This window comes from Haliaeetus albicilla, chromosome 18 (assembly GCF_947461875.1).
Source record: "Haliaeetus albicilla chromosome 18, bHalAlb1.1, whole genome shotgun sequence".
Taxonomy (NCBI): Eukaryota; Metazoa; Chordata; class Aves; order Accipitriformes; family Accipitridae; genus Haliaeetus; species Haliaeetus albicilla.
In genome coordinates this window covers 17,447,391-17,459,619 of record NC_091500.1, presented here as the reverse complement: position 1 = coordinate 17,459,619, position 12,229 = coordinate 17,447,391, and the positions used below count along the sequence as shown (strand labels likewise).

The 12,229-nt window shown below is 41.3% G+C and overlaps 1 long non-coding RNA gene across 2 annotated transcripts in view; it reads right to left on the bottom strand.

Annotated features, from left to right (window-relative positions):
• The window catches only part of LOC104316531 (uncharacterized), a 161,810-nt gene that overhangs the window by 48,098 nt on the left and 101,483 nt on the right, over nt 1-12,229 (bottom strand). The gene's annotated exons all lie outside the window — the stretch shown is intronic.

Genomic DNA, 12,229 nt, shown 5'->3' with positions numbered 1-12,229 from the left:
GGAGCATTATCCCACTTGATTCATTTGTTTTCACTACAGGACAAGGTTATAGATTACATAGTTGCTCTGAGTTGGGACATGCAAAGACATATTAGCAACCAATGCTATATACAGTGCAGTAACATATGGCCTGGGTTTTCTTCTGGTTCAGATGTTTTGGTCATGTTTCCAAACCTTACTGTACTGATAGAAGGACTAAAAAACTAGTATCCTTGTGAGAGACAAGATTCTCAATGCCATTACCTTCATCCAAGAGCTAGAAAAACATCAAATATTGCAAGAATCACAATAAAAAGCACAAGGGAAAGCAAGTGAAAATCTAAAGGAATACCAAATCTGCCATGCCACATTAGGCCAACCGCTCATGTCCAGCACCCCACTCCTAGCAGAGGCATTTAATCACTGTCTCAGATTTAGAGAAAGACAATAACCCCATAATGCACTTGGCCAATTAAGAAATGCTGTATATGGATAAGGGAAAATCCTACCTGATCCCTACAGAGACTAGCCAATGTCCTGAAATATGAGATTTAATTAAGCCTGTCTTATTACTTCAAATGTTACAACTGTTTATAACATTTTCTAGGCCCTTTTCAATCCAGCACGGCATTCATGTTTACAGCCTCCCATGGCACGGAAGTCCACCAGCTCAACCTCATGCTGTGAGGCAGCTTCTGCGGATGAATGAAATTTACTGGCCCTTTTGCCTCCTTTTCTTAATACAAAGCCATACCAGGCAGAAATGTATGGCTTTTCTGATGACGTCACCTACCTAAGACAGTCACCCCCCAAGTCCACATGGCTGTTGGCCTGGTGATAGAGCAGGAAGGGTGAGAGAAGAAAAGGAAGCTGATTCAGATGGTGCACCAGGACTAGCAACACAGCCCCTTCTCAAGCATGCCTAGGACACTCTGAGTTTGCCTGCATGTGAAAAATTAGGATTATATCTATAATGGAACAATTATTAATTTTAAAAAGTATATATTACTGTTACTTTAACATCCCCTCTGGAACATCCTCTACTTTCTGCCTCCGCAATCCCACAAAAATTCACTATTAACATGTTGAAAGCAGCAGATAAGAGAGAAATGCAAAACCTTAGGTCCAGCTATAAGGAGAAAAGGAAGGAAGGAAGAGGAAAGGCTACAAGTTAATAATTGTTCAGAATCTGAAGTCTACAGTAAAGAGGGAAATAGTTTTGTTCTGTTAAACAAACACCTTATTAATGACAGGGTCTCCTGCCCATTTCTCACAATCCTCTAGGTAAATTAAAATAAAAGGATTTGTAGGTTCAGCCTGTGCCTTACGCTAAGTCAATTCTGAAGAAGATTACTTCAGGGCAGGGGTGGGGGAGGAAAAAGGGGAACTGAAGGAGAAGTCAGTTCAGAGAAGAAAATGTTGCAGTTTTGGAAATTCTCCTCCCTGAAATTACACAGTACCTCATTTTGGAAACTCCAGAGTAATGTTTTAGCAGTCCTGGAACTGAGTGAGACCCTTGGCAATGCCAGCTGACAATCTGCCCCAACTGCAGCTGCAACGCTTCAGAGCCAGTGAGGCCAGAAGTCCTGCAGCCCATCGGCTGACTGCACGGAACACATTTTGAACTGGCAACAGTTTTCTACAGGGAGAACTGAAATTTCCCATGGAAATTTTTTTTTTTGAAGGAATTAGTTTCTTCCTGTAAATCTGTATGACAGAGAAACAGCATATCAAGAAACCAGAGTGAGTTCAGCAGAAGGCCACCAGGGCTGGAGCACTTGCCCAATGAGCAGAGGCTGAGGGAGGTCGGCTTGTTCAGCCTGGAGAAGAGTTGGCTTTGGGGTGAGTAACAGCAGCCCCCTCCAGTGCTTATGAGGAGGTTATCAAGGAGATGGAGGCAGGTTCTTCACAGTGGTACATAGTGGGCAGGCAATGAGCATAAATTGTAAGAAGGGCTCAAACTGGATCTGAGGAAAAATACTTTTTCACAATAAAAGCAGTAGAAATCAAGCAGGGGAACAGGTTGCCCAAAGAAGTTGTGCAATCTCTATTCTTGGGGGTTTGCAATACCTGACTGGACAAAGCCCTGTCTGGGCAACCTGGTCTGATCTTTTAGCTGACCCCAGTTTGAGTAGAAGTTTTGACAAGAAACCTTCTAAGGTCCCTTCTAACCTGAATGATCCTATGATCTTAAAACTCCCAACCTGCTCCACCAAACACAGATTTAAGAACTGAACCATTTGGAGCAGATTAACTCATTCAGGTGCAAACTACACCATCCCCTTCCATCTCCTCTAAATTGTGTTAGAAATCATTCAGCTTCTCATCATCATCGGTGCCTCTCGCTCTGCAGTGTGTGTGACTAGAGAGCTCAGCAAGTACTTCTTCTGTTGTCTGACACTTGTTTATAAACAACATTTCTACAGCATTCACAAATGCTGTGCAACCAGTGCACTAATGCTACTGAATCAAGGCTCCTGGAACATCCAGAGCACAGCCTGCAGCCGCCAACTCCCTGCAAGGCTTGGAGAGGCTCTATCCCCTCCTTTTAGTTGTCTTGTCCTATAAGTGATATCACCTGTGATACTGAGGGGTCCATTTGCCCTCCTGTAAGGCAGCTTGATATCGGTAGGCTTTACCTTACTATTGTTACCTATCTAAAAGTTTTGAGGAGCAAGTGGAGCAAATGGAGCAATCCTTTTTAGGTCTTAAATGCTTTTCTTCCTGTTAGCGTCATGCTTGTGAAATTTGTGGATATCAAACAAGCGCATAGTATCTAATGAATGCAGACTTTGACAAGCTCTCAGCAGTCTTGAGATCAGCCTCTGAAATGTGAGGACATTCAGCACACAACAATAAATACATTGGTCCATACAGGTCCTAAGGTCATTAAAGTCAAACACAAAGTATATGAAGTCACTGCAAAGATTCTAATAAAACTTTATAGGTTTTGGAACATGCAAACAGAGCAGGAATAGCAGATTGCTACGATTTTAGAGAACTTTGTGATTTTTCCCTATTTGACAAAGCAAAATGTCAAGAATAAGAGTCCAGGGAACAACATTTGTACAGCCTTCAGATTTTCACTGTCCTATACAACCACGGTAATTGAGTACACTCTTCAATGTACTGATCTCTACAACACCTCTGCAAGGTAAACACAACACCCCTGTTTGTTTTACAGATGCTGAAGTGAGGCATCAGAAAACTAAGTGATATGTTGAAAACCATACAATGAACAGAGAATTGAATCCAGGTCTCCCATATCCCAGGCCAGTGTCTAGACCTGGTAGACATTGTTAACATATATTTTCTTACAAAAAATTAAGGTGTTTTCATCCTCAGAAAAGGTCTGCAAAGGTTTTCAAAATCTTAATTTTCTCTCAATTTACCAAGAGTTCAGTTTGTCAAAATTTAGACAAACATTTGACTGAAATGTAACCCAATATATGTTCAGACTAGATCACTTTTGAACACTGTAAAATAGAATTACCTTGGAAATTTTGAATTGCATGTGCTTTTTCTACCTTTTTCTTTCCATTTCTGTACAGCAAGAATAAAGCTTTGCTCGTTGAATAAATGCAGAGACTGGGGTGGTGGTGTCTAGAAACTAAAAGGTTAGACAAGTAAAATCTACCACAACACCTGCTGCTCTTCTAGATGCCCCACATGCAGCATTTTTAGCAAGAATTACTGAGTCAAGAGATATCTAATTAACACTTAGTCCTTGCGCTTTCCGAGTCTGACCCAGGTGCAGCAGTGAATATGCTAGCTGAAGTTTCAGTTTTCTATCTTTCCATTTTAAATGAAAAAACTATTTTTCTGTCAAACAACAGTTCTAATGGAAGGGTTTTTGAGCAGTCCTATTGCCAAGTGCTCTCAAGCCCCAATTAATTCACGGAGTAAGGGCATTTAGTGTCTCTAAGTGCTCAATACTTTTGTACTTGACCCTCTGGGATCAACATAACATGATACTTAGAGCCAGAAAAGTAGTTCCAAGTAGCACAAAACCTAAAAGTGTTGATTCACATTTGCTGGCAGATTTAACTGGGATGGATGAAGCATTTACCGTTGCCAGCTGTCGCCTCTGTCCCTCAGTTGGAAGCTACCATTCCAGGGACAGTTTAGCAGAACAAGTATCCCCTCTTGAGTCAGCAGGGTTTACAGCCTGAAATCAGCAGGAGCTCACATGAGTACAGCAGGCTATAAGCTCCCTTGGCTGGGGTGCAGGCACACATCACATTCAGCCAGCCCTGTGGCAAGGCAGCATCCCCAGCAGAGGGTGGGGAAGATAGCTGGGAGCCGTTTCTACTTCAGCTATCTGTGATTGAACTCTGTCACCAAGCATGAGTCAACACCCAAGGCAGGTTAGCTGGCTGGGAGCATATAGCTCTGGTGGTTTATAAAAAGGAATGACCCTATAAAAATAGTTAGGGCTCAAACTTTCAGTGTGCACATCTGTTCTTTGAGACGGACTGTAAGGTCACTTTGAATCACAGAATGAAACATACGGCTAGTGAAATCCAAGAAAAATGACTGCCTCTCCCCTTGTGTCTGAACTTTTATCGGCTCATCTGAACATTTTGCAAAAACCAACAGAAAACCTATTACAAAGATTGCTGGTGCATGAAATGATTGAGAAATATTTGCAGTTTGAAAGCAGTTTCACTTCCTGCCTGATACCACAAAGAAGCTTTTTAATAAAGTTAACATCACTGTTATTTGTTTTACATCTATGTCCTTATTTTGCCTATTTTAGATTTCTTGAATACTTATGTTAAAACAAAAAAACCCCAGCTCCTAAAGCCAGAAGTTCATGGTTTTTCATTGTAAGCCACACTGCTGATAATGTAATAATGTTTCTAATAATAAGACTTTGTGCTTACACTGTAAAGCAGCTTTCATCCAAATATTTCAATGCATGCTACCAATTTTAGTTAAGCTACCTAAATATATGCAGACCATTTTACAGCTGGGCAGACTGAAAGATTTTGTGACCCTCTTTCCACAAGCATAGAGGCTGAAAAACTAGGTTGTGGAGTACTGAGTTAAAATACCCCAGGAACCATTAAACTATACAGCCTGTGCAACACCTATTCACAGTAGTTAAGCTCCAGAGCTGGTAGAATACTAATTAAATTAATTTTGCGAATACTTCTGTGCTGCTATTTGTGAGGTTGTGTTCCAATATGCAGACAAGCTGTTAGATAGTCATAAAATATATTTGTGAGTCCTGAAAGTAATGAATTTCAGCATGAATAACTAGCTAAAGACTGTCCTATGAAATAGAAATCATAACAAAAAGCTATCGTATGTTCCCTACTATTATTTTTGGTTACTTAAAATGTTTCAGCTACCCACTCAAAAAGCCACGTGACCAGTATCATAATCTTGCAGGCTATGTCTCTTTCTAGAAAATACTTGCACTGTGACCAGAATAAAAAGGCTAAATTTGTTCATTACAGTTTTGACCAATACAGTTAAATACAAAACCAAATGCCATTCTGATCCACAAGGGAATTACCACAGGGATGGCTGACCAATAGTTCTTGCTTTTAGTTCAAAAGGAGGGTCATCAGTTTCTATGGTAGCATGGCAATTACCTGATTAAAATCACATGGCCAATCTTTGCTAACACAGTGATACTTCAGCCCATGTTCTGCACTGCCATTGAAGGTCATGTTTCTTGCATCTTCTTTGGAAGCCATCTGGGGGCACCTGCTGGCTGTTGGACTTGCTGGACCCTGGGTCAGTTCTTGCAGGATACTGGACATTGCTACATAACTAAGTAATGTGACACATATATGTTAAAAGTCTTTTTTTTCACCATTTTTTTCTGAAAGGGAAAGTTAGGCATGCATATTTAAACTCAGGGCTTTTATTCCTATAGGGCTAAATGAGTTACAAGCCCCACACCAAAACAGGATTCTGGTTAGTGACAAATGTGGGAAAAATGCAGTAAGATGGGGCGTGAACGGCAGGAAGCAAAGATGGTATCTGGGCGATTCATGTGTGCCTCTTTCTTTCATATAAAAATTTCATTGCCCAGGGATAATCCCATAGTGAGCTACAGGGTGTGAAGCCATAATAATGAGTATATTCCTCCTCCACAGGTAGACCTGTGTGATTTAGATCCTTCCAGCATAGCACACTGGAAGGTTTATGCACCAGGACCTGAAACAACTGGAAATAGCAGACATTCTAGAGAAAAGCTTTTTCTGATGTCCAGAGACTTCCTTCCCCCTCAGGGAGTCCTCACAGCAGGCTGAGGCTTTTGCTGCTCTCTGTCTCAGGTCTCACATTGCCCCCTGCCCACTGCCCACCACGCACCAGGGAAAGGCTGCACCACCATCAGGAACAGAGGATTTGCAGCACGTATTTCCAGGTAGGAAGTGTCACTATAGGACCTGCAGAATCTCTAATGCTTTGAAATTCTGCTTTTATCCTTCCTTCTTTCTTTCTTTAAGCATACCATTTCTTTTTTGTCCCCTGATCTTGACCATGCACTCAAACACACAAAGATTGTCAGGTCAGGTCACTGGAGGCAGGGCCGGGCTGGGAGTAACCCTCTGTGCATGCAGATGTGTGTACGCACACACCTGGAAGGATGACCATGTTTCAAACTGGAAAGCAAGACACCAACAGTGGATGACCATTCAAGTGGAATATGGGAAAGGAAACTTGGAAATCAGAGGACAACCTTTCCCTGCTTCAGCAGGAAAAATAGGGTCAATTTATAACAAGGGTCAAGGTTTTATAATGATGGAATTCTCCCTGTATGATACTTTTTTTCTGCCAATTCCCAGAATTTCCAGTGTCGATGTGGGAACATCTTCTATACCCATACCCCTCATCCTTGCATTGCAACCTGCTAACCTTACTCTTCCCCCAGTACCTTCATATCCACCACTCCAGTTTCTTATAACTCTAAAAACTCCATACAGACCTATATAACTGGAACATATGGACCATATGTACCTATGTTCCTTTTCACCCATACAAAGAACCTTTAGGCAACACTCTCCACTGCTCTGAACCTCCTTTGCTCTCCAAATTCTCTTCTCTGCATTACCCAAGATTTAGGACCAAACCTTTTATCTCCTTTTAAAAACAGACATAGGCACCAACTGCAATGTTAAGAGTGCTGAGAACTGCATCTCTTCGTACCTACTTTCCTCTAGACCTGAGCTCTTGACATTCAGGGTATTAGCTTGGCTTCTCAGGTGTCTGGAGCTAAGAGCTCCAGGGAAGTCAGGCTGTATTTGTTCACGCTGTTTGGCTAACATATATAAAATATATTTGCACCCATCATAGGAAGAATGGATATTACTATGTTGATGGGCACTGTAATAAATAACAGGTTACACAATAAAATGAAACAATCACCCATGCCATAGGAATAACAATTGGTAAACATGCTGGCTCCCTTTTTATGGACCATTTCAGATTTTGTCTGGGTTTTACTGCACTGCAAGCAACATTTGCTTTGTGTTAGGTTACTCTTCTCTTTTATTCTCTTTTAAAAGCAATGGAGATTTGTTCTATAGTTACTGAATTTTTATTCTTATCTTATATACCACTGTGCTATCCATATAAATGCAGCAAGATTAACCGTTCAAGTGTGACTAAAGCAATCTTGGAAATAACAGGAATAAAGTGATATATTCCCCAACCCCCACTTCAGCACACAAACAAAAAGTTGCTAAACAGTATAAGCCAGCCAACATAGAAATCTCCAGCATTGTTCCCTTCTTGATCTTGATTTAAAAGGCAGAAAAATTGGAAAATGTGGGAGAAAAAAAAAAAGGCATAGACAAGTACAGTTATGAGGACAAAGAGAAATTCTCATATAGTGCATTGTATCCAATTTTGAAAGCTTTTTCTAGTGTATACCAAACATCTCCTCATTGATTCAACTAACAGAGGAAATCACAGTGTATTGATCCAGTTAGCATTGCTGCAAGTTGTATGTGAGTACGCAGACACATATTAAACACATTTTGGAAACAAAACCTAGTTTTCAGTACATCACCCCTCTCAACATGGCTGTAGCAATGCTGCCAATTGTGCTGCAGTTTAATATAGATTTCCTATGGAAATTATTTCCACATGCTGATGGCTTACTATTTAATGCCTACGAGTTATTCATTTATCTGTTTTGCATTTATCGACTGTCAATTTCATAGAATACCCCCCACCTTCTCATGTTATGAGGCAGTGAATAGGAGCTCCTCGTGTTTCCTCTACTCAGTAGTTTCCAATAACTGCCTTATGCTTCTGAAAATTTTACAGTGTTTTAAATGTCTTTTTATACAGGCCTCTTAACTAGGATCATTACACTCTTACTTACTCTATTTTATATCATACAAAGTCTGTGAGGCGATCAAATACCTTTAGTATAATTGGTAAGCTCCTAAATTATAGAGGATGTTGTTAATATTTTCCTTATCAATCTGTTTCTTTGCAGATAGAAAGCAGCTGTTAGGTGAAGACACATAAACATTGTTGTTAAAATGAGAGAGGACAAGTTGTGCATTCACTTTCTCTATGTGATCTGTCCTGGTTTCAGCTGGGATGTAGTTAGCTGTCTTCCTAGTAGCTGGTACAGTGCTATGTTTTGAGTTCAGTATGTGAAGAATGTTGATAACACCGATGTTTTCAGTTGTTGCTCAGTAGTGTTTAGACTACAGTCAAGGATTTTTCAGCTTCTCATGCCCAGCCAGGGCACCTGACCCAAACTGGCCAACAGTGTATTCCATACCATGTGACGTCCCATCTAGTTTAGGAACTGGGAAGTGGGGGGGGCAGGGTTTTTCGCCGCTTGGGGACTGGCTGGGTGTCGGTCGGCAGGTGGTGAGCGGTTGCCCTGTGCATCATTTGTACATTTCAATCCTTTTATTACTACTGTTGTCATTTTATTAGTGTTATCATTATCATTATTAGTCTCTTCTTTTCTGTTCTATTAAATCGTTCTTATCTCAACCCAGGAGTTTTACTTCTTTTCCTGATTTTCTCCCCCATCCCACTGGATGGGGGGGGAGTGAGTGAGCGGCTGCGTGGTGCTTAGTTGCTGGCTGGGGTTAAACCACGACAGATCTCACCCATGTGTTTCTGTAGGACTGACTGTGTTAAGGCTATAAATTGGTTTGAGATCTAGTTTTGCAAGGAAAGCATTGTTAACCAAAGCTGGATCCTCTTACTCTGCTTTTTATTCTACTTTATTCTACTCCAGCAAGACTTCACCTGGGAGATTTGCAGCTCAGAAACAGCCTGAAGTCATTGTCTCACATTGAGGAAGCATATCTAGGGAGACCAATTTCCCTTCTGTATTATCAGTGCTCTTCATGTATGTGATAATTATAGGTCAGGGCCTGATTCTCAGCTTACCACAACAATAGTGAAACTCTCTTAATGTCCACTGAGCTGCTTCCAATACAATAGAGATTTCCAAACCCTACAATCAGTTAAGATAAATATTACTATTTTGTGAATTACTTTGTGTGGATCTTATTGACCATATGTTTGAATTCTAACATGCAAGCTGGACATAAACATCAACACATTTTTTTCAAACAAACTGTGAAAGTGGTTTTGTTAAAAGCAACACTTGGTAAAAAGTCCTTTAGTGGATGAATTTCTCCACTTAACAGAAAGCAAGAAAACAATTGTTTCCTGTAATTGGACAGTTTGATTAGAGGCAGGTGGTGCAGAGCTGAGAAAACTGGAGCCACAAAGCCAATTTTAGTGTCAAGCACATTTCCTTTTGCTTTAGGATCCAAAAGCATAACATGTAAATTGCTTCCCCAAATAAAAAAAAAAGAAAAAAAAAAAAGAAAAAAAGGAAAAAAAAAAAAGAATGTAAATTTAGTTCCTATTTATTTTCCCTACTGGTACTCTATCCATAGCAGAAGTTTGCAGCTCAGAAACAGTTGCATGCTTGATGTTTATAATATACAATGTACACAGAATCCCAGGTGTAAAAAGAACATAGACTTAAGAGAGAAAAAAAAAAAACGGTCTTTAAGATTTCCTTGAAAAGGTAGGCAAGAGATGTGGTGATGATCTTTTGTAAACCCCAATTCAAACAACACGCTCTCACTAAACTATTATCAACTGTGGCTTTATTACTTATTATTTTTATTACCAGTGAACTAAGGAGTCCCAGTGATGGACCACTGCTGGGCACCATACCAAGCAGCACCTCTGACTGCAATAGAATTAAATTTTATTCAACTCTTGCTGAGATTTCAGTGGGTATCAATCTCAATTACTGCACAAGTAAATACAATAACCAGATCTACTCAACAAGCCTCAGCCCACATTAAGCCAGACACCATATCTAATCAAGGAGAAACAAAAGTCCTGCCATCGGGTGAGAAAGAGGGTGACCATTTTATATACAGCTGATTTAAAGTATACAGAATACCTAACATTGAACTGAGACAGAATTAATTTTCTTCTTCAGAGCCCACTTCACACTGATCATTCATAAGAGTATGGCTTAAACAACTGAAGGATGAAAACGCCAGGGAGAAATTTGCTGCTGGTGTAGACCAACATGTAACTTTGGTCATCATTCAGTGTAAGAAGTAAGTCTGAACAGAGGGAACTTGCTCTTCAGAGGATGACAACACACCGGGAACTGCCAGTGCCACCAAACCTCACTGGAAGCTGACTCCTCATGCACTGAGATGGGAGATTCTCATCACTCCCGTTCTGACGTGGTACAGAGGATATGACCTCATCCCACCCGCTCCGACCGAGAGCCCGCTGCACATCTCAACAGCAAGCAAGAACAGAGAAGCAATCCAAGCGGCACTGCGTTCACAGCACTTCTCAGCTGGGCCCTGTGCGTGGGAGGAGGAAGCCGTCTTGGTTAGCTGTCACCCAGCACAACTGCGAGCAATTGCACACTCCCACTCCCACCACCTGCATCCTACTCAAGCAAGCTGCACCTCTGATCTGGACTTAGACGCTGTGTGAGCACAAACTCTCCTCCCCAGCACTGCTGGGAAGGGGACGGGGAAGGCCCGCGTGAACGGCGACACTAAACCACCAACCACTGTGAGCAACGCAGAGGCAGGAAGGAGCTGAGCTTCTCAAGTGCATGGCAAAACTTGCAAGGACTATTCCTAGGCTTGTGAACCTTATGTATCACACACAGCTGGTGGCTGGGCCTGATGTCCTTACCTAACCTCGAGCATGGGAGTGCCTTTGTACCTAACCTCGAGCATGGGAGTGCCTTTGGGCAAAGCTTCATCCAGAAGCACTGCCTGGTGAGGTACCTCAATGGAATGCAGACAGATCAAGTTAGAAGTGTCAGCAGTGTGATCACAGGGACAGCTGACACTCATGCAGAATAGAGGAGGATGATTTGCAACAAAGGTAAGAGGCACCACTTGCATATGTGATGGGGCAGAATGAACTTCCCCAGCTGGTGCTTGCATGAGAGATGATTGACACACATAGATATGTTGGTACTATTGCAACAGTAATATTTTCACAAGGAAGATAAGTACTGAACAGTATCTTTACTGTACTGGGCACAAACATAGCTTCAATCAACATAAGCCACGCATGACCTCTTCCCCATCTATTCTTTCCCTGAGACAGATATTTATTGCGGGCAACACAAGGCATACTTGCAGGGCAAGTGACTTTTTGCATCATTACTTGCACCTTTTAGATGAGGGTAACATGCTGCACGCTGCACCCTCAATATTTATAAGTTAGGCTTAGTAATGACATAAGAGTAAGGGACAACAGATGTTCCAAGCAGTTTCTTAATTCCAGAAAAAATGCTCTTTGGTAAAGGAAAATACAAATTCTGAAAGGTAGAAGTAAGGCTATATGAAATCCAGGAGTACCTAAGTGTCTCTGACACAGTTCAGTGGTCAGCACTAGTAATCTGTTTGTTCCAGCTCAAAATTTTCTCTGGCTTTTTCTTAGTTGTCAAAAAATTGTTCTTACTCTGGACATTAATTCTTCCAGAGCAGCCCAACCAGCATCCAGCAAGATGACTGTCCAGCCCATCATCAGCTCAGTTGTGACCAGACAAAAGAATTTGACATAAGAGGAAGAGTCATTACCAACAGCATGGGAAATGAAGCACTTTTTGAGCATCTCCTAGAGCTCACACCTCCCTTGGCAAGTTTCTGTGACATCCACTAAGAAGAGAGAGAAAGGCCCAGTTCTGATGATAACACTCTGGACACTGGTCTGGAAGTAGGAACCTGCTCTTCAGCACTGA